The sequence below is a fragment of the Meles meles genome, chromosome 7 (assembly GCF_922984935.1).
Source record: "Meles meles chromosome 7, mMelMel3.1 paternal haplotype, whole genome shotgun sequence".
NCBI lineage: Eukaryota > Metazoa > Chordata > Mammalia > Carnivora > Mustelidae > Meles > Meles meles.
The window spans coordinates 69,354,077-69,378,629 of NC_060072.1; the positions used below are offsets into that span (position 1 = coordinate 69,354,077).

At 37.5% G+C, this 24,553-nt stretch overlaps 1 protein-coding gene across 1 annotated transcript in view; it reads left to right on the top strand.

Moving 5' to 3' along the window:
* LMNTD1 (lamin tail domain containing 1) overlaps positions 1-24,553 on the top strand; it is a 451,801-nt gene that overhangs the window by 110,776 nt on the left and 316,472 nt on the right. The window contains exon 4 of the mRNA XM_046012614.1: positions 7,757-7,933. The gene's annotated coding sequence lies outside the window, so the exon portion shown is untranslated. The remainder of the gene's footprint in view (positions 1-7,756; positions 7,934-24,553) is intronic.

A 24,553-nucleotide genomic window follows, 5' to 3' on the forward strand; every position in this document is an offset into this window, starting at 1 on the left:
GCAGAGAGAGAGAGAGGAGGAAGCAGGCTCCCTGCCAAGCAGAGAGCCCGATGCGGGGATCGATCCCAGGACCCTGGGATCATGACCTGAGCGAAAGGCAGAGGGTTTAACTCACTGAGCCACCCAGGCACCCCATGCATTGGTTTTAATGCCAACACCATATTGTTTTGATTATTATAGCTTTGTAGTATAGTTGTAAATCTGGGAGCATGATACCTCCAGTTTTATTCTTCTTCCTCAAGATTGCTTTGGTTATTTGGGGTCTTTTTTGTTCCATACAAATTTTAGAATTATCTGTTCTAGTACTGTGAAAAAAAATGCCATTGGAATTTTGATAGAGATTGTATTAAATTTGTTGATTGCTTTGGTAATATGAACATCTTAACAATATTCATTCTTCAGTTTATTAGCACAAAATATACTTGCATGCATTTGTATCTTTAATTTCTTTTATTATTGTCTTATAGTTTTCAGTGTACAGGTATTTCACCACCTTGGTTAAATTTCTTCCCAGTTATTGTATTCCTTTTGATGCCATTCAAAATGGAATAGTTTTTAAAGTTTCTCTTCCTAATAAATTTCTATTATTAGTATGTAGAAACACAACCAATTTTAATTTACTAATTTTGTGTCCTGCAACTTTACTGAATTCATTTATTAGTTCTAATAGGTATTTGTGGATCCTTAGGGTTTTGTATATACAGAATGAGGTCATCTGCAAATAGTGACAGTTTTACTTCTTTCTTTCCTATTTGGATGATTTTATTTCTTTTTCTTACCTAATTGCCATGTGAAGAGCTTCCAATATGATGTTGAATAAAAGTGGTGAAAGTGGGCATCCTTGTCTTGTTTCTGATTTTAGACAAAAAGCTTTCAGCTTCCCACTGTTAAGTATGATGTTTGCTGTGGTTTGTCATATATCACCTTTATTATGTTGAGGTAGATTCCCTCTAGCCTCACTTCATTGGAAGTTTTTATCATAAATAAGTGTTGAATTTTGTCAGATGCTTTTTCTGCATCTATTGAGATAATATGATTTTTATCCTTCATGTTGTTATTGTGATGTGTTGTGATTGATTTGCAGATGTTGAATCATGCTTGCATTGTGGAATAAGTCCCTCTTGATCATGATGTGTGATCCTTTTAATGCATTGTTGAATTCAGTTTGCTAATATTTTGTTGAGAATTTTTGTTTGCATCTACATTCATCAGGGATATTAGCCTGTAATTTTCTTTTTTTGTAGTGTCCTTGTCTGGTTTTCATATCAGGGTAATCCTGGCCTTGTAAAGTGAATTTGGAAGCTTTCCCTCCTTTCCAATTTTTTGGAAGAGATTGAGAAGGATAGGTATTAAATTTTCTTTAGAAGTTTGCTGGAATTACCCAGTGAAGCTGTCTCGTCCTGGACTTTTGTTTTTTGGGAGTTTTCTTTTATTATTGATTCAATTGCCTTATAGTAATCAGTCCATCCAGACTATTTCTTCTTTTTTATTTCTTCTTTTTTTAATTTTATTTTTTAGTGTTCCAAGATTTATTGTTTATGAACCATATCCAGTGCTCCATGTAATACATGCCCTCCTTAATACCCACCACCAGTCTCACCCAACCCTCAAACACCCTCCTTCCAAAACCCTTAGTTTGTTTCTCAGAGTCCACAGTCTCTCATGGGTTAAATATTTCTAGGAATGTATTTATTTTTTAGAAAAGCATATATTTCTAGGAATTTATTCATTTTTTTCTATGTTGTACAGTTGTTGGCATATAATTATTCATGGTAAGCCTCTTATGATCTTTTGTATTTCTGTAGTATCTTTGTAACTTCTCTTTCATTTCTAATTTTACTTATTTGAGACTTCTCTCCTTTTGTCTTGGTAAATCTAGCTAAAGGTTTGTCCATCTTGTTCATCCTTTCAAAAGAAGCAGCTCTTAAGGGGAGGTGAACCATGAGAGACTATGGACACTGAAAAACAACCTGAGGGTTTTGAAGGGGCGGGGGGTGGGAGGTTGGGGGAACCAAGTGGTGGGTATTGGGGAGGGCACATATTGCATGGAGCACTGGGTGTGGTGCAAAAACAATGAATACTGTTATGCTGAAAAGAAATTTTTAAGAAAAGTGTATTCACAACACATTCAGGAATATGGTAAAGGGCTTTATTTTGTACTTACTTCATTACCTGGAGGAGGAATATATTTGAGGTTTATTAGCTATTTACTTTCTCTATCTTAAATTGTCTGTGCAAGTTCTTTGCTTTATATACTGGGGTCTTATTATTGTTATTGTTTGTTTCTTATTTTTCTTATTATTGTCTTATTGTTATTCTTGTTATTATTTGTGTGTGTTATTCTTGCTGAATCATTTTCTTTCCTCTTTTTGATTGCATTCTTTCAATAAAATAACTACAAATATTTAAGCCAAGTTTGTTATTTGCTGTTTAATTCTTGTATGTATGTAGAGATGTATTTGTTGGGTAGTGCGAGAGTTTATAAATTTTGAGTGGTCCAATCTTTCAGTTTGTCATATTTTGTTCAACCACCTATTGCTTTTTTTTAAAAGATTTTATTTATTTATTTGATAGATAGCAATCACAAGTAGGCAGAGAGACAGGCACAGAGAGAGGTGGAGGCAGGCTCCCTGATGAGCAGAGAGCCCAATGTGAGACTCGATCCCAGGACCCTGGGATCATGACCCGGGCCAAAGACAGGGGCTTTAACTCACTGAGCCACCCAGGCACCCCACCTATTGCTTTTTATGTGCATCATCATAATAAACTACCTTTTGAATTCTTTGCCATCTATCTTCACATCTATGCTTCCTTACTGCTACCAATTGCCCTTTTTGATTAGATCTATTCTTCTAAACTAGCACTCACTTTCTGATATCCTGTGAAACACATTCCTTTGCATTCAAGTTATATCTTTACAAACATGTTTGACTCCACTTATTTTTATATAAGATGACATACAATTTTAGATACTGCTCTCTGCATATTTGTAGAATCAATAAGTATAAATTATAAATTACATTTTCCTATTATTTTTTTAGGTTTTTACCCCTTCCATTTTGATTTAGAGACCTGTGTTAATGTGATGAAATTAATGTTTTTATATCTTAATAGAGTGCCTTTTAAAATTCCATTTTGATTAATAAAGTTGTTTTGAATCCAAAAAAAAAAGAAGCAGCTCTTAGATTTATTGATCTTTTCTGTTGTTTGTTAATTCTCTATTTCATTTATTTCCCCTCTAATCTTTATTATGTCCTTCCTTCTACTACCCTTGGACTTTACCTGTTCTTTTTGTCTAATTAGATTGTTTATTTGAGCTTTTTCTTGTTTCTTGATGTAGGCCTGTATTGGTCCCAACTTCCCTCATAGAACTATTTTTGATGTATCCATAGATTTTGGGTTATTGTATTTCCATTTTCTTTTATCTCAAGGTATTTTTTAAATTTCCCCTTTGATTTCTTCATTGACCCATTGGTTGTTGAGTACCACATTGTTTAATCTTCACATACTTGTGAATTTTTCAGTTTTCTTATTGTACTTGATTTCTAGTTTTATACCATGTGATCAAAAAAGATGTTTGAAAAAAATTTCAATCTTCTTAAATTTATTGAGATTTGTTTTGTGGTCTAACGTGTCATTTATCCTGGAGAATGCTCCATGTGCACTTGCAAAGAATATGTATTTTGCTGCTTTTGGATGGAATGATCTGCATTTTTTATTAAATCCAATTGATCTAATGTTTTTAAGGCTGGTATTTCCTTATTAATTATTGTCTGGATGATTTAATCCCTCAATATAAGTGGGGTATTATAATCCCCTACTATCATTGTATTGCTATTAATTTTTCCCTTTAGATTTATTAATATTTGGTTTATGTATTTAGGTGCTCCTAGGTTAGGTATGTAAATATTTACAAATGTTATGTTCTTTTATTGGATTTATACCTTTGTCATTAAGTAACGCCTTCCTTTGTCTTTTATTACAGTCTTTATTTTAAAGTATTTTGTCTGATATAAGTATGGCTTTCTTTTTTATTTCCAGTTGCATGGCAACTTTTTCCATCCCTTCATTTTTATTGTATATGTGTCTTTAGATCTGATGTGAGTCTATTCTGGGAATGTAATGAGTCTTGTTTTTGTTTCGCCTTGTTTTTGTTTTTGTTATCCATTCAAGAACTCTATATCTTTGATTAGAGAATTTAGTCCATTTTTATTTTAAATAATTATTGAATAGGTATGTACTTGTTGCCATTTTGTTCATTGTTTTCCAGAGGTTTTGTAGTTCCTCTCTGTCCCTTTCTTCTTCTCGTTCTTGCTTTCTTTGTGGTTTTATGAATTTTAGTGTTATTTAAGATTCCTATCTCATTATCTTTTGTGTATCTACTGTAGGTTTTTGCTTTGTGGTTATTGTGAGTTTCATATAGAACAGTCCATTTTAAGTTGGTGGTAACTTAAGCATTCTTAAGAAAAGTCTACTTATTTACTGCCTATCCCTGCATATTTTATGTTTTCAATGTCATATTTTACATTTTTTATTTTGTATATCCCTTATCTGATTATTGTAGTTATAATTGATTTTATTACTTTTGTTTTTTCACCTTCATACTAGCATTATAAGTGATCATTACTTTCTATATTTTCTTGTTATTAGTGCTATTTCTTTTTGGCTTAAAGAAGATCCTTTAACATTTCTCATATGACTGGTTTAGTGTTGATGAATTCCTCCCTTACCTCTTGCTTGCGTGGAAAATCTTTAATTTCTCTTTCAGTTTTGAATGCTAGCTTTGCCAGCTATAGTATTCTTGGTTGGAAGTTCTTTCTTTTCAGCACTTTAAATGTATGATGCCACTCTCTTCTGGCCTGCAGAGTTTCTGCTAAAAATTCAGCAGGTAGTCTTATTTATTTATTTATTTATTTATTTAAAAGATTTTATTTATTCTTTGAGAGAGACAGAGAGAGCACACAAGCAGGGGGAGAGGTAGAGGGAGGGGAGAAGTAGGCTCTCTGGTGATCCAGTCAGGAGCCTGATGTGGGGCTCCATCTCAGGACCTGGAGATCATGACCTGAGCTGAAGGCAGACACTGAAACATCTGAGTCACCCAGGCGCCCCTCAGTGGGTAGTCTTATGGGGGTTCTCTCATATGTAACAAGCCGTTTTTCTCTTGTTCCTATTAAGATTCTTTATCTTTAACTTTTGACGTTTTAATTATAATGTGTCTTGGTATGGATCTTTTTGGGTGTATCTTTTTTAGATTTCTCTGAACTGTGCTCGCTTCGGCAGCACATATACTAGAATTCTCTGAACTTCCTGGACCTGTAGGTCTGTTTCCTTCCCCAGCTAAGGGAAATTTTCAGCCTTTATATTGTCAAGTATGTTTTCTTCCCCTTTCTTTCTCTTTTTTCCTTCTGAGACCCCTGTGATGCAAATGTTATTCTGCTTAATATTGTTTCATAGGCCTTTTAAACTATCTTCACTTTTCGAATTCCTTTTTGTTGTTGCTGTTGCCCTTTTTGGGTAAGTTCCACAGTGCTGTCTTCCAGGTCACTGATCCTTTCTTCTCCATCACCTAATCTGCTTGCTGTTGAACCCCTCTAGTGAATTTTTTCAGTTCAGTTACTGTATTCTTCAGCTCTGTGACTTCCGTTTGGTACTTTCTCATTTTTCTATCTCTTGTTCAAGTTCTTATGATATTTATTCTTTCTTCTCTTGAATTTGGTCAGCATTTTTATGACCATTACTGTAGAGTCTTTATAAAGTAGACTATTCATCCCTATTTCATTAAAGTCTTTTTCCAGGGTTTATTGCTCTTTCATTTGGAACATATTCCTGAGTTTTTAGTTTTGCTTGACTCTCTTTGTTTCTATATATTAGGTGAAACAGCTATCTCTCCTCCTGGAAGGAGTGTCCTTATGTAGTAGATGAACCTTATCTTTTAACCTTCCCCTGGCTCTTGGTTGTCTGCCAAACCTTTGTTACTATCTGAGTAGCCTAATTTGTTCTTTATAGGTATCAGTTGTTGAAGGTGTGCCAACAGTGTTCCGAAGGGAGTTATTTCAGTCAGTACCTAGATGCAGGCTGATTAGAAGCCAGATCCTCAGGAAACAACTTTTATTTATTTATTTGTTTAAGATTTTATTTATTTATTTGATCACAAGTAGGCAGAGAGTCAGGCAGAGAAAGAGGAGGAAACAGGCTCCCTGCTGAGTAGAGAGCCTGATGTGGGGCTTGGGGCTCAATCCCAGGACCCTGGGATCATGACCTGAGCCAAAGGCAGAGGCTTTAACCTACTGAGCCATGCAGGTGCCCCAGGAAACAACTTTTTAAAGTGTGCAAATATATACAGTCCTGTGCGATCACAGTCATAGATCCTGCTGAACCCTAAACAGGATCTGGAGGTGTTCCCTGAGAAACATTTACAAGAACTGGGGCTTCAGAAAAGTGTTTAAGCACCTTTCTGGGAGGTACCAGTGAGCTCTGGTGAGGTCAAGGGAGAGTGCACAGATGGTATGTTCTTACCTATATTCCCTAAGAACAGCTCTGTAGCCTTAAATGTGTGGCAAATTTGAATCCTGTCCCTCAGGTTGAAACTTCAGGACATTTAAGTGGGACTTTTTCATGTGCAGACTGGGGGTGTTGTTTCAGTATGCGGTCTGCTGCCAAGAATTGTCTTTCTGATTGTTACAGACCCTGGGGTCCAGAAGCACAAACCCCTTTGACCACCAGAGCCATACAACCAGGAGGCCTTCTCTGTATGGAATGTACTCCCCACCAGCTTTAGTGAGGCTGTAGTTGCCTGTGGCTTTATTCAGTCCAGGAGAGAGTGTTGGGTGCAGGCATGCCTACAGCTTTAGTGATGCCAGAGAAGAGCTCTAGGAGTACAGCATGCTGATGTCTTTAGTGAGGACTGGGATGTGCTCGGTGGGGGCAAGGGAAGCCTGTGGTTTTATTAAGTTATGTCCATGAGTGTCTGCCTGTGTTGCGTTAGCAAGGCAGAGGGGGAGTGCAAAAAATGTCACTTTCCAGTGCCTTTGCCCCCAAGGAAAATCCCAACTAATTAACGCACCTCTGGCAGGTGCTTTTAAAAATAGCAGCTGAATCACCCTCACAAATAATCCAGTCCCCTCTCAAACTGCTGCCTTTGTCCTGATTCTTGGAATGAGTGAGTTTACACAGGAGCCCCTCAAAAGGAGTATCTCAGATTCCCACAACTCCTTGGGTCCTTGGATGTAAGCCCCATTAATTTTGAAAGCCAGACATTTTTCAAGTCTCCTCTTTGGTCCAGGTTCCAAGCGTTAGGGTACCCAGTGTCGGGTATAAACCCTTCATTTTTCAAGGAGAGGTTCTGGTCTATGAGATCTCTCCCTGGTTTGTGCTGGCATGTGTAGGTTTTGGTAAGACTTCTTCCTCTCTTATCCCTCCTCCTCCCTAACCCTCTCCAGCCCTTTTATCCCTTGTTGTAGAGGAAACTCTTCAGCTAGTTTTCTTGTTTTCAAGTGGGAATTAATCCATATGTCATTGTAGATTTGGTGTGTTCATAGGACTAAGTAAGTTCAGGGTCTTTTTGTGTTATCATCTTTTTATGTTATCATCTTGGACCACACTGTCTATTTCTAACATATCTTAAGGAATCTGAAGAATTTCTTACCTTAACCAATTTGAATAAATGTGATTTGCTTGTTTTTTTGGTTGGGATTTTCTCATTGGCCTCAAGGACAATCTGACCTTCTTATTTGTTCTCTTATAATAAAATGTACAGGGCATTTCATGAGTTGAGCAACAGGCTGCCCACACAGAAGCATCATCCCACACCATAGTAAGAGAACCCAAATTAAGGATTCCAGAGATCCCAAACAACCAATAATATGAAGAAGAAGCCAGTGTGGCAGAGGTGATCTGGATCCAAGAAGAAATGGAAAATACCTATAATAAAAAAGTAAGTCTCTAATTATAACATGTGCTCTTGTTTGTTTGTTTTTTTTGCAGAATTTTAAGTGCTGTTAGAATTCATTCAACTGCTTTCTTCCTCCAAGACCAAATCATTACTAAGTGTTTACTAAAGAAAAGTGTGGCTTTTAGAAAGATTGTTAAGTTTTTCTTATCTCAGTGAAAAAGGTAATTATCACAGTGGAAGGACTCAATTGCTTAAATTATATTTTGGAAATTTAATTTTTTCTTGGAGTCTTACTCTTCCACTTACTGGCTATTTGATCTCAGTCACTTTTTAAATTTCCATCTACCACAGTTTCCTAATCTGTAAAACGGAGATAATAATAGTATCCATAAGCGTTTAATAATTGTTAGATACTGGCAGAATTATTGTTAAATGAATGCTTTGCAGTAGCCTTCTTATAGTCTTACCTAATGACTTTCAAGTATAAAATGTCTGGCAGGTAAAGTACGGTGACATCAATAGTGGTCATTACCATTAGGCCTGGAATTGAATCAGGTGTTGAGAAAAATGAAACCATGGTCCTGATCTTAGACATCTTAAAATTTATTTATGATGTGCATAAAAATATGTAGTAGCGAAGTTGTATTCTATTGTAAAAACTTATTAAGCTATATAATTTGTGTACTCTTTATGCATATTATTAATCAATAAAAAGAACAAGAAATAGATAATTGCTATGACAATCCCCTAATGTGGGATAATAAAAAAAGACATATATAGCCTAGCTGGAATTAGAAATTGGAATTAATTTTTGGAACCACCACACTGATAATAAAGTAGAAATCATCATAAATCATCACTAATTTGGGATTCACTAACTGGAGTTAGTTCCCAAGCCAGATGAAAATATTTGCCTATCTACAGGACAACTAAAAGAATTGACTTGCTCTATGTCTACCCTATTTGAACATGGCCTGCTAGAAAGTTGCAAGGAAGTAAGTCTAACGGAAGAGTTTGCTTAATTAATCTGGGACTTGCCAAAAAAGCAAGAAAGAATTTTTCTTCTATGTCTAGCAGAGGAGTCCTGGGACAGAATGTCTACCCCTACTTATCATAAGCCCATCCCTGAACCACTTATTGAGCCTCTGGGGATGAAGCTTTCACTGTCTAGCTTATAATATCATGGGGCATGGGAATATTGTGATTGACAGTCCCCAAAACAGCATGTTTTGGGAGAGACTGTTCATTAAAGGAAAGAAGATAGGCAAGCAACTCACATTTTTGTGCAAAACATGTAAAGAAGTTTAGACCTTCTCCTGCTTTATCAAATTTTCTAAGTGGAGATAAGGGGACCAATTTAAAGATAATTGCTGCAATCTGGGTAGGACCAATGAGGACAATGGCTATCGAGAAGAGAAGTGATAAGGAGAAACCTGATGGATATAGTATGTATAGAAATGATTGACTCACTGGGTACAGAGGGAGGAATCCAGGGTGGATCCCAGAAATTCAGTTTGGGTGACTCAGCTGAAGATGGTGACATACCTCTTAAAAAAGGAGACAAGAAGAGAAGTAAGTTGAGGCAGAAAGGAAATCCCAAGTTCAGCTTGGGACATGCTGAGTTGTAGAAAATGATAATGAATTGGAAAAACATAAGTAAAACCATTCTGTAAAGATTAAAAAAAATAGATTCTTTCAACAAATTCAAGATTTACATAATTCAAAACATCTACAGAAGGAAAAGAAAGAAGAAAAAGAAGAGTTCAGTGACGGAGTTTGTTCTGGCAAACCAGCTCATTGCGTACTGTGCTTTACTTGGGTCCTTAAAGCAGCCGTGGCCTTCTATTAAGAATATCTTTCTTCCACTGCATTTTGTTACTACTGAGAATACCTCTTCAAAGAATATAATTTTTCTCATTTCAAAATAATTCATACCTTTTAGAGACCACTTGAAAATACAAAGTAAAACAATACATCATGTACAATAATAAATATTTTTTTTTTTTTTTTTTTTTTATGGAGTTCTCATTTTATTTATTTTTTCAGCGTAACAGTATTCATTCTTTTTGCACAACACCCAGTGCTCCATGCAAAACGTGCCCTCTCCATTACCCACCACCTGTTCCCCCAACCTCCCACCCCTGACCCTTCAAAACCCTCAGGTTGCCCCAACCTCCCACCCCTGACCCTTCAAAACCCTCAGGTAATAATAAATATTTTGACACAGTCTATCCTTTGTATAATGTTTCCAGTTATAAATAACATGTCATTATAAAAAAATAGTCTAACAATACAGAAAAAGAGTAAAGATCTCTTAAGATCACTACCTTGAACTAGCCCCTGTTAGTGTTTTGTTTTTCACATATCTCAGACACATACACACCCACAAATGCACATTTACTTAGCTGGGGTCATATCACATATGCTCTTTTTATCATGGGACATCCATGTATTTTTAAAAACATATTATTTACTTGCATTTCTTTTTTGTTTCCTTCCTTTTCTTTATTCTCTCTCCAAAATATCTCATATTAATGATATATATATGTATATTTTATATTTAGTAAATTACATGTTATGTAAATATATATACAGATATTTTATATGGGTATGTTTAATGGATATATACAAAACTATAGAGGAATTGGTAATTGTTTTAAAATTGTTTTTAAAAACTAGGGTCATATTATATACACTTCCCTGGCTTTCCTCCCTTTTCCCCCGTTTGTGAAAATCCTGCCAAATCTCTGGTTTTAGGTATCACATTAGATTGTCTCATCTGCTTGAGAGTAACTTTCCTAAGAGCAGGGCCAGTGTCATATTTGTTTTCTATAAAACAGACAGGGACATAAGAGTGAATATACTGATATTAACAATAGCTTGAAGGTAGGCTGTTGAGAATGAAAATATTTGGGCTGAATAATGCATCAAAGCTCAGTTATGCAAATCATGAAGTGACAACTCAGCACCCCATGAAGTTGATAGTATGTCTTCCCGTTTCACATGAAGAAAAGGAGGTGCAAGGACTTAAAACAACTTTTCCAGAAACACAAAACCTGCACATTGTAAAGTCTCTACATGCCAGTCTCACAGATCCCTACTGAATATGTTATCCCTCATATTTTGTGCAATAAATCGAAGCCATAGTAAAATCAGTATGCCCCACGTAGATAAGAGAGTAATTGAGTCTTGAGGACTCACACAACGTTCTTTGCCTGGAGCTTTTCATGGTCCTCCCATGGTCAGTTTTCCTCTTTAGAGGTCTTTTCAGTGAGTAGCGGACACGAATTTTCACATTCCATTGAAAAGAATGAGACACAATATGGTTATTTTATCAAATGACAGGCAAGAAGCCAGTAAAGGAAAAAGACAATACAGTTTTATTGATCCTCAGGCTATAATTCTGCTTCCCAACAAAACCTGAATTCTGGAAAACCCCATTCAGCCTAAGTTTTGTTATAAAAGTAAATCTCAGCACTTGGTTAATTTATGGCTTTAAGGAGAAGAAAAGCAGGAAATGTGGTGCTTCATATGGGACATAGCTGGTAATGCGGTCAGTTTGGGTCTCTCCTGAGCTGGGTGTGCTGTGCAGATGGCCTGCATCAAAATCTCCCAGAGAGTTTGTTGAAAGGCAAAGCCTAGATCCGCCACTGAAGCAGAATCTGGAGGTTGGAGCCTGGGATTTGGGTGATGGACTATGGGATACACTTTTAATAAACATGTCAGATAACTTTTATACATACATGCGCTTGAGAACAATTGCCGTGTCCTCCAAAGGACTCTTTTGGACATCTTGCTTGGTGGGAAATGGAGCCACATACTCTAGGCTCTTGGGGAAGTTGCTTATATTTCCTGATTCTTGGTTTCCACACCTATAAAATGGGGATAATAGCACTTGTTAACACTTGAGTATGTTTAATGGATATAATTAATTATATCCATAATTAAAAGTAAAATATATAAAGACTCATAATTAAAAGTAAAATATATAAAGATTCTGGTACCCAATGATTAACTATAAATGCCGCCAAGACCAAATTAATCACAATCAGAGAGAAAGCTTGTGAGCTTTAGAAAATATGAATCTGATTAACTTTCAGTTTGGAAAAAGTCTTGAAGAAAGCAGGTTAGGAAACACAGTGACTAAATTCAAATGAGTGTCAAGATTTTTAAGACTCTGTCTGAAGCACTGTCACTCCCTCATGGCATTCTGTAGGAGTAGACGGTTGGGTAACAGGTAACCTCACGGGAAAGCAGACCCAGCGAAGGCCTGCAACAGAGAAGGGCATTTGTGAGTCCATTCAGAGGAGGTGGTGCTGTGTAGATAATGGTGGTGAAACTATGTTGACTCAGGGGCCAAATGGTGAAGCAATGATATCAAGACAAACTGGAAAATAGCAGTACAGATACAGACCTTAGGGAAAAGACTAGGATGTGCCAAGTTAGGGAAAAAATGAAAAACAGAACAAAAAAACCGTCCAGAATCTTTGTGAATTATAACTTTGTAAATGCATATGATGGAAAAAGTTCATACCTTTTCTCAAAAAGGGGAGCAGTTAACAAATGAAATCTAGAACCAATTCTAGTGAGCATTGTAAGAAATTTTATCAAGGGAACTTAGACGTGACTAGAAATAAGTTATAATCTCCCATAGCCTTAGAGATCTCAACAATGGAAAGAATAACTAATTGTCACTTATGGACTGTTTCAGGGGGAGCAACCTCCTATCCCCATTTTAGAATAACACAATAAAATGCTGATTTTGGTATTATTTAGTCTAAGTCCATTCTGAATTAAGAATATTAACAAAATATCATTTCCATTAATGGGTTTCCTGTGTTGTGCCTCTTGTTTTATGTTCTATTATGTATTGTTTTTTATGCAAAATCAGATTCATCAAAGAGAAGGAAGAAAATGTTAGTCACCATTTATTGGGTTCTTAGCTAAGGCTAATATTATTAATTTTTTTTATGTTGAGTTTTATGAGTTTTTTATGTATCTTCAATAGTAACCCCTTATTGGATATATGATTTGCAAACATTTTCTTATTCAGTAGGTTGCCTTTTCATTTTGTTGATGGCTTTCTTCGCTGTGCAGAAGCCTTTTAATTTGATGTAGTCTCACATGTTTATTTTTGCTTTTGTTGCCTTTGGTAAGTACTATTATGATGCTCATTTTACTTATGAGGAAACTGAGGAACAGGCTCAAAATCATTGAACTTGTCAGGGTCAAAGGAGGGACTGAACCCATACTACACTCTGTGTACTAATTGCCATTTCTTGAGAGAAGAAGGGCCTCTCATGTTAGATGAAAAGAATTTAGAAGTTCTTTATTCCATCAGTAACTGGAAAACCCTGATTGTGTTAGATTCTGTTATAAGTCCATTTCTGTATTTGCCCTGCTTTCTATTCCTGGAATCATCCCCTCAGAGACCCAAAGGGTGACATTACAGCAATGAAATGAGCCATCTGTCACTGAATATTTTGGCTACAAAGCTTTATTTTGGATCCAGTAGGCAGGAAAAAGACCTAACAGGGATTCCACAGGGTGAAGTCCAGGGCAAAGGTCTGGTAATGACATTGCTGCTGAGTGAAAACCCTTCTCGGCCCCCCCCCCCCCCACCGCCGCCAACCGAGGGCTTGCACATGGCTGCTACCTACCCAATTTGATTGTGATCATCTGGGAAATATTATCAGGAACTGATTCCCTTATTTGTCATACTGCTTCATTTTTCTTATCTGGAATCAGGGACAATTTGCCTAATGACACAGAGGGAAAAGAAATAAAACATTTTAAATGATGTTAAAAAACAATTTTTAACCTGGGGCGAAGAATACTTAGAATATTTATATTTTTAGAAATTAATAAAATTATACTTACATTTAGATTCCCAAAATTTATTTTCAAAGCAAAGTTTTCTGCTTTGGATGAAGTTTACTCATTAAAAAAAAAAATAGGAATTTCACAAGGCTTGCATTTTAGCTTAGGAAACCATGATAGGTCCAACACATGTTAAATTGAATGCAGTGACTAAGGAAAAATACTTTATTTTACTTTCATGAATATATCAATTATTAATAAAAATCAAGATAAAAAAATACATGTTTCATAGCCAGCAAAAAGATTTCTGACATTGGCCTCTGAGTTTGCAGGGACCAGTGAATGTACTTAACCAGGAAACTCTCTGGGAACAACTTTTGTTCCAGTTAAATAGGAAAAGGCATTTCAAAATTCTTAACTTCTATTAACCTCTCAGCTTCCAAAAGCGTGGTTGGCAGTTTACCATTTATAAACCTGGGCTCATTATAACCTTTTAGGTTTTGGCATTTAGGTGATACATAGTCATTAAATTGGGGATGGCTATCCAGAACATCTCAACCTCATGAACATCATCATCCCTGGGCAAATTCATCACAGAGCATTTTAACATTTGCTCACATCTTGCCCACCTGCAAGCATGCCTAATCCAAGAGTGAATATTGACCTAAATGTAAAGGAGACACAAGTCATTCTAAACAAGCAATTGAATAAAACAAATAATAGGTGATATATTTTTATCATGTGTAAATGGAAGAACAAAGTGCATAAAAACAGGATGAATTTCCTTGGCAGGTGATACAATGCTGGGAGAAGTCAATCACAGGGGTCCTTTGGCTTGGCAGAGAGAGATGACTCCCGACAAGTTGCTCACAGAATGGCCAGAAGCAGTACAGACCAGCTTAGGCAACAGCTACAGCAGTTAGAGTGGAGTTATAGCAGTTACCAGTGGAGCCTGGTGGGTGATAGAAGGCAGTAAACAGGAATCGAGGGCTGTGCTAAGGGCTCGGGAACTGAGGGGAGCAGGTCAGGGGATGGAGGGCAGTATGACTCAAGGCTGATTTAAAGACATCAGCTGTGAGTGAGGGAGAGGATATCAAGGGATTGCTGAATTAAAGTTACACAGTCAGCAGGACAGCTATGGTTTCTTATTTTTTGTAAGGCAAGTTCAGATAGTTTAGTGTCTTCTAAAACCATGTATTAAGGAAAATTGGTTGCTAAAGTAATGTTGCAACTTTCTTCAAAGGACATTGACTCCTACCATTTCAGTCTAACTTTTAAACTTTGAAACTTCCATGTCCCAAAATTTAAACATGATTCTCAATGTTATTTCTACCAGCTTCACCTATACTTACAATGTCGTGACCTTTTGAGGATAGGACAAGGCTGACAATATTTTTATTAGTTCTACTTGCTAGGTGTGGCAGGCAGAATTCTCAAAATGCCTCCCAAGAATCCACAGAACCTCTGAAAGTTGTGTATTATATGGCAGAGTTAACCTTTTAAAAGAGAGGTAATCTAATCTAATCTAATCTAATCTAATCTAATCACATGGACACAAAAGCAGCAAGGTTTCTCTTGCCAGTGGCGGAAGAGGAAGACAAAGAGATTCAAGACACAAGAAGGATTTCATGTGCTCTAGTTGGCTCCAGGAACCTGAGACACTGAGAGGAGTGTTGGGCTGACAGCCATCAAGGAGATGGAGTCCCTGTCCCACTGTAACAAGGAGCTGTGTTCTGCCAACTGTTTGAATGCACTTGGAGTAGATTCCTCTCCGGAGCATCTGAATGAGAGCTCAGCCCAGCTGATGCTCTGATTTTGGCCTTGTAGGATCCAGCCCAGACCACCAGACTTTTTGACCTATGGAACTATGAAATAATAAATGAGCACTGTTTTAAGTTGCTAGTTTGTAGCAGTTTGTCACACAGCAATAGATAAATGTTAGCTGTTATGTCTAGGCAAATGAGACTCCTTACCTGAGTGATGGGATAAATCTCATCCAGGCATTCATTCTAAATGTCCCTGATCCTGTGGCTTCATTTTACATCACATTGGTTCATTAGCATACGTTCTCCTTTGTGGGGCACAGGAGTATGAGGAGGCCTCTGTGTGTTCCTCTCCGACAGTCTGGAATGAATGATGTTACACATCATTGTGTATCAGCTAGTGCAGGATTAGCTCTATGAATGCAGAAGTCATGTTCACCAGATGCCCTGTGCAGGGAAATCACCCCTGACAAGTTGAGATTTGCCTGTCACTCACTCCCTGAAGTTCTCATTTATGAAAGAAAAGATAAAAGCAAAAATACATCACAGGCTGTTAAAATTGGGGTGTTGCAGAAGGAAAAAGAAAAAACCTTTCACTCTAACATCAGGCAGATTTTCAAAAGATTCCTAAGAAATGCAGCATTAGCTATTAATGCACTTGGACACTGTTTGGGAGAATATGTGCTGCTTACATATTCATGAGGGATCTTTCAATTTGCATACATCCTAGTGTTAAGGAGAGTCAAAGCAAACTAAATCTAGAAGGTTGTCCCATCTTCCCTTAGAACTGAGACCGTGAAGGACCCCTGATCAGACCTTTCAAAAAACTTGATGTAGTGCAGAAAAAAATTTCTAGGGACCTGCCTTATGTTTTATTTTCTTTCTTTCCTAGTCATATGTGTAAAAAGAGGCAAAAGCCCAAGCAAAATCTTTTTCTTGGGGCCTGATCAACTAATAAGTTGATGTTGCCCTTACCTCTGCTTCTCAGGGTCCAACAACCCCGTTTACTGGGTGAGCCAAATTGAAGCAATCATGAGTCCAGTCCCTGCACTTTTCTTATTAGAAAATAAGAATTTCACATCTCTAAAATGGGGGAAAATAATTCTTACCTCAAAGGGTTGCCACGAAAATTAAGTGGGAAATGTATGGGAAGACTTTAGCATTGTACCGAGCATTGTAAGGGGTCTGGGGAGCCACTTATTGATGTTATTTTAACTTCCCATTTCTCTGGAGAAGACACAGGATTGTGTGCTTGGAACTTGCGGGTTAATTCCTAATATGGCTTTTGTAGTATAAGATTCAGATCTTATACTTTGCAGTTAGCAATGGCTGAGCAGTACAGGAGTTATAGAACCCATTAAAACTGGAGGGTGGTTAACTTAGTTAAAATGTGCCACACACTTTTACATACTACTTTAAGGGCAATGTTTAGAAATAATCTTGATAAACTTGTTACAATCTGTATACATAATTATATATTTGGGAATACACATCCAAATGTCAGTTATTCTTGATTATAAAATAGGGTGATGTGGAGAAGTACAGAAACCTACAGAGGGATTTTGTAGGTAACTAATGTCTACATCAGATCTCATAGTTTATAAAGTCTTCTACAACAATTATAACAACAGAGCTTTTGGGTTATAATACATTATCATCATCATCATCCTCATTAAATGAATGATGACATTAAGATTCAGGAAAGCAAAGTGACTTGCTTGAACTTGTGCTTTAAATTCCTAGGTATTAGGAAAGGAAAGAGAGTGAGAAAGAAAGCAAGAAAGAGAGAAAGAAAAGAAAGCGGGAAAGAGAGAAAGAGAAAAAAGAAAGAGGGAGGAAGGAAGGAAAGACTGAAGGAAGGAAGGAAAAATTCCTAGGGAATAAGATTGTTTTCTCTCTAAATATTCCAATGAAAAACAATTTACTTCCAAGGAGTTACTGACACATTCAGCTGGGGTAGGACAGATTAATTCTTGTAGTCTACCAGGAAACCAAATTAGAAATTATCACTGTATAATACAATGAGTCATAACCATCTAAATTTGTTATCAAGAAGGGTAAATTAAGAAATCAGTTATAAATCTTCTGTGTGTTTTGGACATAAGGATGTAATTAAGGAATGGAGTAATGTTGTATTTGTGATATTTAGAAAGAAGGTGGAACCATGCATTGGATTTCCTAGATAGTTCTATTTCCCCCTTACTCATTCAAGACATAAATCTCTAGAGAAAACAAACATGGAAACATGTTTTAAAGTTCACTTTCATTTCCAGTTGTTTATCTGTGGCCATGGAAAAATAAATTTCATGCCTGTAAATTCAGAGTTGGAAAATAATTCTGGAGTCATATCTACTTAGAAGTTCATTTATAACAGCTCCATAGTTTCAGAGTTTTGAAGTCGCTTCCATCCACATATAAGCCTCATCTGTTTTCCTTCCTTCATCCACATTTAGAAATAGGCAGAGTATAAAACCTCTAAGGGCAATGCTGTTGTAAGCATTGTAGGGAAAAGAAGTCTTAGGGACTTCTTGCAGAGTGTGTCTTAGGGAAGTGGCAATTTTATCCCTTTTCCTTGGTGATACTGTTAGAAATTATAGGTTAGTTGTGTGTTCAAGACACTTGTGGTTTTTTTCCCTTTCACCAATTACTCAGCTGTTGCTTTTCCTCCAATAGATACCATCTCAGTTGCTACACAGGCATCTGTTTTCTTTGGTTCCCAAACCACAGGAGCCTTGGGCAGTTGCCTTGCAATTCGCCTTAGGTTGACCTTGCATTAACATATACATTTTGATTTTTGTAACAATGATAGTTCTACACATTTAACTCGGGTGCAACTTAGAATGATGCTGCTAAAACTTTGCCAGTGGACTTCTGCTTTGAGATGGTGGGATTTGGATAATATGGCACAGTCAATGAAATCAAAAAGACTCTATCACCTGGGGAAAAGCATACATCTTTTAGATAAGCATGAAAGTAACCATAACCCAAGGGAATGTGGGGTGTTCTTTCCCTCAGGGTTGGGAAAGGATGTGGAATAATTCAAGAATATTCTGATTGGTAGTATAAAATGGGTACACAGAGAAGGCTGTTTCTGGCAGAGGTGAGCTAGGATACATGCACACGTCCTTGGGAAAATGATACGAGGAGCTTAGCTGTCAATAGACATTCTGCTCCTAGGTCTTAACCTTCACTTAGTTTGTTGGATATTTTTATGTTATTGGGGTACCTTAGTTAATGAGAGGTTTTGGTCTGTATCTTGTAATTAGAAGAAGAAATGTCCCATACACCAGGTACTATTCTGGGGCTGATTAGGACCACTGAGCTGCATGACAGGTACCAGAAATCAGCCAGGAAGATTGGACATCCAACAGAGTGGGAGCAAGAGTCCAGGACTCTCTGTCGAGTGGATCTAAGGTCAGGAAGTTTCTTCAGTGACTTATCTAGATCAGTCCATGCATAGTGGGATGTGAAATGCAGTTATTCCTTTTATATTACTGAGAGATTAAAGGCACCAAGTACCACACATTCTACAACTAGTGTGATACCAGGGTATAGTGAGGGGGGGCTGGTTAAACCAACCATCTTCCCTGCCTTCCCTTCCCAGATAAGGTCCTCAAGTAAACTGCATGCATGTGTGTGGGGCCGGGGGTTTGGGGTGGTGGCGTGGGGTTGGTGGGAGTAGTTGGAGAGAAAATGCTGCCCCTAAAAAGATGCTGTCTTTGTAGAAAGAAGGTATTCTTTCCATATATATACATTATCACTTCCCAAGACCAAAGAGAGACCTCAAAATAATTGCCAAGACAGTTTGTGGGGCTGGGGTGGGTGGAGTGGGTTGATGCTGGGAGTGAGTAGATGGTAGATGGTAGGGAACAGGGTGCCTGGACTCTTCTGCCCTCCCCACCTTCACAGAGTCAGAAACTAGGGATCTCTTCATTGAAATCTGAGACCCATTGGATCTGCTGAGTGCTTGTTGTTCCAGGGACAAGTAGAGAAAGGTCTGCAAAGAAATATGCTGGGAGAGCGGGTTGCAGAGACACAGTGTTACTTTGTTCACTTAGGCTGACAAGGACATGAAAGTTGAGTGGGATAGGGGATGAGGGTAGCCTGTTTTCTGGAAGAGGAGTTCTCTGAAGCAAGAGGCTGTGGGCTGGTGGCTAGGGGTGGGAACTAGCAGTGGATGGGTAGTCTGGCCAGAGCCCCGCTCCCAAATCTGGAAACCTTGCAGGAGGAAGGCTGGTCCTGCAAAGAACCCCATGTTTTCCAGACTGGCATCTGCTGTGAGACACACAGAGACAAAGCCAGCTGTTCTAGGTTGGAGAAACAGAACTGACAGCAGTCAGAACTGCAGGCTTGCTCTGTCAAGTCAGGAGGCACTGGCCCACTCCTTCATTTCTCACTGCTCCAGTGCTGGAGGAGCCAGCACCTAAGAGGACGAGGCGAGGCCTGCAAGGGCAGGTCAGAAACACCTGTCCCTAAGAGCCATACCTTGTCCTTACCACACACAGTCACATACTCTCAGCCTGAGCGAAAGAGAGAAAAGGACAAATAATTTCAATGTAGCAACTTAAAGTTTCAAAACAGATAGTACTGCGTCTTAAACACTGGAATTAGACTGCTGTAATAAGTAAAAGTGGTTGAAAAAAATTTTAAATATTTTATATATTTATTTGTTGGAGAGAGAGCACAAGCAGGGGGAGTGGCAGGCGAGGGAGAAGCAGGCTCCCTGCTGAGCAAGGAGCCTGAGGTGGGACTCTATCCCAGGACCTTGGGTTTATGACCTGAGCCAAAGGCAGATGCTTAACCCACTGGGTCACCCAGGCATCCCCGCTGAAAGTATTTTTAAGGGCATTAATCAGCAAGGAGAAAAGGGGAGCATTGACAGAAATACTTGGATGCTGTTATTTATTGGAAGAAAAAAGATGTTTTTGTTTGCACACAGAACAAATTGAGGCTCCTCAATAGACTGGGCAAATATAACTGGGCAGACTCAAGATGGTCAAAAACACTGCACCAGCTAAGCTGGGTGCTGTCAAGAAAGGAGAGAGACAAGCAAAAAGAAGAAAAGGAAATAGGTGGGCGGAGGGAAGCAGGGAATAGGGGCCTTTATCTGTTTCTACCCAACTGAGGGCTGTGGAAGCTTTCATAAGGGGCCTGGGGAACTGCCCTCAATGGGCCCTGAGTGCAGAGGGGAATTCTTAATTCTGCTGCACTTCATCTAATTGTTCAACAGTAAGTAAAACCAATGGCTGCTCCCTTTCATAATTGTCATTTAAGGATATGTGTCTTACTCTGGACTGAACATGCATAGTTCTTTTCACCATTGAAATCTTTCATTATCTTTATTCCCTTTCTCTTGCTCTCTAAAATGTGGTAACTTTGGCTTAAAAAAAGATATCTATTTATATTGTATTAATATGTTAATATTACATATTAACAACATATTAATATGTTAATAATATATTTATATTAACAATATATATCTTTTAACGTAATCATTTTCTGAATCTTTTTAAAAATTTTTATTTTTTATTTATTTTCAGCGTAACAGTATTCATTATTTTTGCACCATACTCAGTGCTCCATGCAGTATGTGTGCTCCCTATTACCCACCACCTGGTTCCCCCAACCTCCCAACCCCTGCCCCTTCAAAACCCTCAGGTTGTTTTTCAGAGTCCATAGTCTCTCATGGTTCATCTCCCCTTCCAATTTCCCTCAACTCCCCTCTCCTCTCCATCTCCCCATGTCCTCCATGTTCTTTGTTATGCTCCACAAATAAGTGAAACCATATGATAATTGACTCTTTCTGCTTGACTTATTTCACTCAGCATAATCTCTTCCAGTCCCGTCCATGCTGATACAAAAGTTGGGTATTCGTCCTTTCTGATGGAGGCATAATACTCCATCGTGTATATGGACCACATCTTCCTTATCCATTCGTCCGTTGAAGGACATCTTGGTTCTTTCCACAGTTTGGCAACCGTGGCCATTGCTGCTATAAACATTGGGGTACAGATGGCTCTTCTTTTCACTACATCTGTATCTGGGGTAAATACCCAGCAGTGCAATTGCTTTTATTTCCTTTCAAACACATAAGTAATCATTTGATTTCATGCCTTGAATGTGAGAAGCTGAAGCTTAAATCAATGCTACTGAACACATTTGCAAAAGAAGAGAGTTTTAAAGTAAATTTCCCAATGCACACAAATGGATGAACTGCCAGGATAGATTATTTGTCCCATTTCTAGAAAACAAAATAGGTATAGATTCTCTTCATTAAAATAGTTTATTTCTTGCCATTCTTCGTACAGTATATGCCAAAAAAAAAAAAAAAAAAGGCAAGGCAATATCTGCAGTTGGTTGAACAAAGAGTGGCCACTGAGGTTTTTTGTTTTTTGTTTTTTAGATTTGCCTGATTGATTGACTTAGAGTACACATGGGCGTTGATGCGTAGGAGAGCGGGGTGTGGCAGAGTAGCAATGGAGAGACTCTCAGGTGGACTCTGAGCTGAGCAGGAGCTGGCGGGTGCTTGATTCACAACCCTGAGCGGAAACCAGCAGGCTGAGCCACCCAAGCGCCCCAAAATTGTTTTTTCATAAAATACACATCCACAAACTTTGTCTTTTCTTGATCAAGAAGGTTTTTATCTGCTTCCACACTTCCAAACTGGCTAAATGAAATTGTCTAGTTGCCAAAACAAGTTACCCTTAAATTGAGAATTTTATTAGAACAGTCACCGTAGATGGCTGCCACACCAATTTGAAGGGCCACAAATACATCATTTGTAATGCTGAGAGGAACTTTGTGGAAGAATATAAATTTTACTCCCACATGATTTCGATTTTATGGGATACTGTAACTTCTGGAATGCCTAATAAAGAGGGAAAAGAGGGTTGTTTTTAGTAGATGGTTTTAGAAGAAACGATTCAATGTGTTCTGCCAATATGAACTCTTAAAAGTGCAGGTGCCTCATAAATGCCCAGGCTTAGCCTATATCAGGAACGCATTTACTACTTTGATACTATGAATAACATAGACATTTACTATCTGGTATGACTCCATAGTAGAACTTACATCAGGCACACTTAAACCACAGGATCTAAAAAAGGCCAACTTTTTGGTACACTTGAAAAAATAAAGCAATGAGATATACTCTTGGCTGTGGATTAGTGACTCTTCATAGGAATCAGAGGTTTTTCCTTTTTTCTGCTCACCACTCTACTTAAATGAAATGGCAAAAGTCAACATTCACATGTGTATATTTGAGTAGATGTGCTGCTGACGTGAGCACATGTATATATTTGAATACACTCACACATTTAATTTTTTTCAAAGATCACAGTGCTTTAAAAATATTGTCTTCTAGATTCTTTTCAGAAACCTTTTCCCCCCACACATCAATGATGATACTTTCTCTGTTAAATAGCACCTATAATGAACACTTGCAGTGAGTAAATTCTTCAAAGGGATTTTTTTTTCCTCTCTTTTCTTTTGGATGTTCTGGCAGGGCGTTTATTTGCCCCCATCCAGTCCACCTGTGGAGAGACTGGACTTCCCAGGCTAATAGTAAGGGCTGAAAGTAACCTCAGCTTGAAATGCCAGACTTCCTTGCTCCTGTGTCTGGGAAAGGAATTTTCCTAAAAACTGCGCCCTTTCAGTCAGTTTTGACTTGATATCTAAATTTACTTTAATTGTAATTTTAAGTAAATTCAGGTTTTTGTGACTAGGAAGTAGACAATACTGAATGTCTTATAAAATAAAATTACTGTAATTGGATGAGTATTTCATGATATTATTTGATTAAATGTGTTTTAATTACATTACTGGATAAAGCACCCTGAATAGGAAAGAAGGCATGAGAAATTTATGGCTATGGGATTTTCAAAGTATCTTAAGTTTTTAGGTAGTCCTGTAAAGCACTCCAGTTATAACAAAAAGAATCAGCATTATTGATCTATATTTCCTCAATTGTTCTAAATTCAGAAAAATTTAAAAACTGGTTAAAATATTTTCAATTTTAATGCAAACTTCATCTTAACATATATTTATATATATTTATATTCATTTACAATATTGATATATTGTAAAATATATAAAGATTAATATTCTGAAATATTTCAATGAAATAAAATATGTATTTTATACATATCTGTAAAACAGGAGAAGACAGCAGATTCTGTGGTATTTAAGAAGCCTTGATTAATCATGGAAAGAGTCTTCTTCCAAACCAGTCTTTTCCTATATGCCTTTGTTTGGGGCCTTGGAAACTTTTACACATAGTAATGCCCAGTAGTGAGATTTGGTGTTTGTGTGTGTGTGAAGGTATACCTTTTTTTCTATAAAATGGGAGAAGGACCATGGAGAAGTAGCCTCATTCTCAGGCCAATTAGTTTTTGGAAAGAGCATATATGAAAGTTGAAGATTTGAAAATTTAATACCCTAAAATTATTTTTATATGTGAACCCCCAAGCAAAGCTCAATGTAAAGACTACCTACTTGAACAGTATCTTTCTTGATCTCCTACAATTGAGTAGACTTTTACAAGGCATACCTTGAAGTGAATCTTGATCTATCGCGCGTCCTTGGTCTACTTGTTGCAGTAAGACTAATAATGTTGAATAATGACAATATCATGATTCAGTGCTATGATGGTAAATGTTTAACAATCGGCTCTTGGGGAAGGAAGGAAGCCATTTTTGTGGTATGAATACCCCCACTATGGCCAATTTCAAACTTGGGGCTCTTGGGAAGGAAGGAAGCCTAATTTATAGTGTTTGGCCACTTCTGTGGTATAAATACCCCCACTATGGCCTATTTCAAACTATTATATGAAGTAATCCGGCTTGCAAAATTCCTGAAATTAACGATCAGCTTTCAGGCTCTCATGAGCTGGTCTGAGCCAGCCTCAGCACATCAGTGTGTTATGATTTATTAATTATACTGTTCAGATCAGAGTCAGCTGGAGAAGCAGTGGGTTTGAAGTCTCCCAGGATTTTTCAATATGTATACTTACATTTACATCCTTATAAAAAATTGATACCTCTCTTCAGGTTTCCACCTGACGCCTCCCTTGCCGTCTCTA